This window comes from Rutidosis leptorrhynchoides, chromosome 1 (assembly GCF_046630445.1).
Source record: "Rutidosis leptorrhynchoides isolate AG116_Rl617_1_P2 chromosome 1, CSIRO_AGI_Rlap_v1, whole genome shotgun sequence".
NCBI classification, from domain to species: domain Eukaryota; kingdom Viridiplantae; phylum Streptophyta; class Magnoliopsida; order Asterales; family Asteraceae; genus Rutidosis; species Rutidosis leptorrhynchoides.
Window position 1 is genome coordinate 276,249,370 of NC_092333.1, and position 5,631 is coordinate 276,255,000.

Here is a 5,631-nt window from a genome sequence, read left to right on the forward strand (position 1 = left end):
ATTACACCAGGGTGATTGTCGGTTCGGACGAGCGGATAAATAAAATCTAGAATTTGATGTAGTATATAATCGTGATGAGATACTCTGGAAATGAGAGAGAAAATGGTGTTTCGGACCGGTTCGCCGGTAAATGCTTCAGGTTCATCGCCAAGAGGGCAATGTGGTGGATGGAAGGGATCACCTTCTTCTTGTCTCCAATTATTGAGGAGGCTACGAACCTATCCCCAATTCATCCAGAATAGATAATGGCTAATTGGTTGATCCATTCCGGTCACACTGCTTTCGGAGCTTGAGTGGGATTCCATATCGGAATTCGAGGGACTTGAACTAATGACGAATTCCATTTCATTCGATTGAATAAAGGATTTTTCGATATGAAATGATTTTTCGGCTATCGGGTGGTATTCTAATTACATAGAATATCTATATATATAGCGCAAAAGATTTCGTAGATTACGGAGGAAATTACGGGATATGTCAGGCAAAGTTTACAGTAACAGATACGCTAAGATGTGGATTAGCAGATACGCTAAGATATGAATTTTGTCTATACACTATTCATGCAATCAATGCAGTAAGACGTGTCTAGACTAAGAATGATAAGCAGGTAATTCCCGACAAAAATGATAAGCAAAAATTTTGACATGCAGACACGGTCGAAGTCCAGGCTCACTAATGCATCCTAACAACTATCAGTTAGACACACTAATACAGACCTGGTTCGCTAAGACCACCGCTCTGATACCAACTGAAATGACCCGTTCATATATATTATAAACGATTCACAATAGTTGATTACATCGCGAGGTATTTGACCTCTATATGATACATTTTACAAACATTGCATTCGTTTTTAAAAGACAAACTTTCTTTACAACGAAAGTTGACGGCATGCACACCATTTGATAATACATCCAACTATAATTGACATAATAATAATCTTGATGAACTCAATGACTCGAATGCAACGTCTTTCAAAATATGCCATGAATGACTCCAAGTAATATCCTTAAAATGAGCTAATGCACAGAGGAAGATTTCTTTAATACCTGAGAATAAACATGCTTTAAAGTGTCAACCAAAAGGTTGGTGAGTTCATAGGTTTATCATAACAATCATTTCAATATATTAATAGACCACAAGATTTTCGTTTATAAATATATGTACACTCGCAAGTGTATAAAAGTATTCTATAAGTTGTAGGCACTCGGTAACAAGCCTTAACGTTCATGTTTTACCCTCTGAAGTACACCAGATCAGGTGTGTTTAAAATAACCTCGAAGTACTAAAGCATCCCATAGTCAGGATGGGGTTTGTCAGGCCCAATAGATCTATCCTTAGGATTCGCGCCTACCGTACATAGACAAGTAGTTTAATGTTACCAAGCTAAGGGTATATTTCTGGTTTAAACCCACGTAGAATTAGTTTTAGTACTTGTGCCTATTTCGTAAAACATTTATAAAAAACAGCGCATGTATTCTCAGTCCCAAAAATATATATAAAAGGGAGCAAATGAAACTCACCATACTGTATTTCGTAGTAAAAATACATATAACGTCATTTAACAAGTGCAAGGTTGGCCTCGGATTCACGAACCTATATTAATTATATATATTTATATGTTGGTCAATATTTGTCTAACAATTTTTGGTCAAGTCATAGTGTACCACAATCCTAATGCTCGAGACTAATATGCAAAAGTCAACAAAAGTCAACTTGACCCAAAATGACTTCTAAAATTTATACGTGTTTATTATATAACTTAACTATAGTCGTTTTATATATTTAAATATATTTATTAGATTTTATAATAATAAAAGTCATTTATTAATAAAAATTTATATTAACGTTTATATATGATAAAATATACTTTTATATATCTTAAGTAGTAAAATTTATAAAGTTCACTTAATATCTTAAAACTATAGTGGTAAGTATTATTAATGTAATTATATTAATATATTTGTATCCCCTATTTATTTGATAAAATAATATTGATCATAATAATAATAAGTAAAAGTTGTATTATTTTGTAATAATAATTATTATTATTCTATAAAAAATAACAATATTTATATTTACTAAAAATGTTATTATGATAAAATGATAATACTAACATAATAGTAATAATGATATTTTATAATAACAATGATATTTCTATTAAAATAATAACGACGATAGTAATAATAATCATTTTAACAATAATACTAAAATTCAGTTGACTATAACTTCAAATCCGTTCATCGAAATCATTCGATATCTAAATGAAAAGTTTTTAATTTTTCGCTAGCTTTCCAATGACATGCATATCATATACCCTATCTCAGTAGCATATGTATCTAATTCAGGATTCAACAAACCTATCTAAGGACAATATCGAATGTACAAGCATGCATAATTCTATATACTCGAGCACTAGTCAGGGATACACTATTGATATATAAAAGTTAAGTTATGAGTGCTCACGTATCAATATTGAGATTCAATATTGCAGGAAAGTACGTAGACGCAACGGAGATGATAAACACTAGATTGACCTCACGAGCATACTCATGAACCATACCCATCACCTCCATAGCTATAACCCATAATTTCCTTAGCTTCGACTCATTCAAAAAACTATTTTGAAATCACTCGGACATCACTCCGTCATGATATTTTATGTATACTAATAATATCTTGAAATAATACAGAGCAAATATATATATATATATATGTAAATCGATTGAGAGAGTTTAGAGAAATATATTTTCAAGTTTCTATGAAATAATGAAACCTATTGAATTCTATTTATAATAGATTTTTGAATTATTAAAGTGAATTATTAAAATATGAATTATTAAAGTGAATTATTAAAGTATGAATTATTAAAGTAAATTATTAAAGTATGAATTATTAAAGTGAATTATTAAAGTATGAATTATTAAAGTGAATTATTAAAGTGTGAATTATTAAAGTAAATTATTAAAGTATGAATTATTAAAGTGAATTATTAAAGTATAATTATTAAAGTGAATTATTAAAGTTATAGTAAAGTAAAAGTAAAGTAAAAGTATAGTAAAAGTATAAAAACTATGTATGTATAATACGCGTATAAATATATATAATATTAATTTAAATCGTTATATATATTTAATGAAATAAAATATAAATATCGTTATATTTATTATACTGGTTAAGTAATGAGTTGTCAAAAGTGATTCTAGATATTTATAAAAGTTATATACGTTTTAATAATAAAGTTCTTTTTAAACTGAAAACGTTTTTGTACGTTTGAAAATAGATTAATAGAATATTATGGAAACCAATTCTCCACTAGCTTTTGTCTAACTTTCGTAAATGACACTTTTTATTTTTATTTATAAATAGCTTTACAAATTATTCCGAATATCGTTAAGAGGAATAGATTTTCTCAAATTATAGTGGACCTCTCAACAGAGACTTGTAATCATAATTCAATGTTTCTGATAATTCAATCATTTAATATATATATATATTTTTTAATTTCGTCGATAATCATATTGAAACAAATACGTTCATATAAAACATTATACATTTAAATACTTTGTTGACATTTTCAATTTATAACATATACACATATACATACATATTCATATATGTTCATTTAATGGTTCGTGAATCATTGAAATTTGGTCGAGGTTTAAATGAATGTATAAACATAGTTTAAAATCCTTGAGATTTAACTTAACAAACATTGCTTATCGTGTCAGAATAATATAAAGATAAAGTTTAAATTTAGTCGGAAATTTCCGGGTCGTCACATTTACGAGCTGACAGCTTTCGATAAAGAGGTCTTCAACGATATCTAATTGGAATGCAAAAATCAACAACCTTATATATTTAACCTTCACTTCAAAGAAGCCACACTAACATTCAATTATACGATTATAAGTCATTTCAACACTATCGGATAAATCAAACAAGACATGCCGCACTTTCACACTAGGAAGGACGACTTTCGACACCAAACCGTCAAGTCATAAACCAATCTTCTTTACTAGCCTGGGATCAAGAACTCTCTCTAGATACATCACATATCTCACTAGCAAGAGATAACGGGTCGGGTTCTAACCCAACTTTAGCAAACCCATTGCCAAAGCAATCCATCCGTACAATAATCTCTCCAACGGAGAATTAACCCGAAGGTAGAAGAGGTAGCTTCTTGGACGAAGCTGATCCAACAAAAAGGCATGTGGAAAAACAAATACATGGAAACTAAATCAAGTAAACCATGTGAGAATGCAATCATAACCTTGATCTTCCACTTTATCGTTTATGCATTCAATATTGGAACATTGAACACAAGCGTGCACATGAATTCAGATGAACCTTTTTTTTTGTCTGCACATACACCAAGTGTACAGATGTAATACTAAGAGTGATTCCAAGAAATATCTGTCATTCATCTTCCCCGGTCATTGGAGATGTGTAATACCCTGAATTCTGTGCATCAGAAAATGTTCCTGAAAGTGTCAGTAAATGTGTGCATCAGAAAGTGCCAATGAAAGTCAACCTAACACTTATGCATTTTCAGAATTTAAATCAGAATCAGAATCTGTCAACCTTAGTCCCTGAACTTTTAAATTGAAGCTGGAAACTGAAATGGAGTTGAAGAGCTGCAGATATCGCGTTTAAGCTTAGTTTATCGCATTTCAGTTCATCGCCTAACGTGATGGAGTGGTCCAAAATGCGAAGGCTTGAAAATCTTTGTCCTGGTCACTTCGTCGCGATTTGGTCTGATGTATCGCATCTGGGGTGTCACGAAACGCGACATGTAGTCGCGAAACGCGACAGATTTGCAGAATGACCATTTTAAACTCATTTTTGGGGTTTAATTTGGGGGCATTTGAGTCTTTCCACTTGTGGACGGGTTTTAAGCCCATAAACTGATCCAAACCTTATCTCTATCTCACTCTTCACACACACAAACACTCCCATTTTATTTTAGAGAGAGCGGTTGACTTTTAGAGTGAGAAAGCTTGATTTGGATAAGAAGAAGTGAAAATCTCACCAAAGTGCTAGTGTTAAAGTTGTTCATCTCATTCCTAGCTACATTTTGGTAGTGGTGGTAAGTTCTAACTCCGATTTTCATTGTTTGATTCTTGTTTGGGTTAGGGTTTATGTTAGTGAAGAGTTGTAGAACCCACTTCTTGTGTTTTTGGGGATTTTTGGGTAAGACTCATGTAAGTAAACTCAAATTGGTGACTTAGGGTTTTGATTGATGAAATTGTAAGTTTGGGTCTTGCATGTGGTGGTTTAAACCTTAGAACACTTGTGTACCAGCGATTTTGGTGTTGTGTTGACTTGATTTTGGGTGTAAACTCTAATTTAGGTCAAAATGGGTTTTGTGTTGAATTAGGTCAAGTGTTCTTGATTTTTGGTGAATCAAGTATGTAAATACTTGGTTTAGGTGTTAATTAGTGTTTTGGAAATATACTCACTAGTCGTTAGTGATTTTGGGCGTTTTTGGGACTTATGTCAAAATGGGTTGACTTTGATTGGGTCAAATTTGGTAATGACGCTAGTTTTGGCCAAATGGATTTTAAACTTTTTTATTAAGCGTTAAATGATGTTTTGGGATGTAATTACTCGAGAGAAGTAATTTTGGGT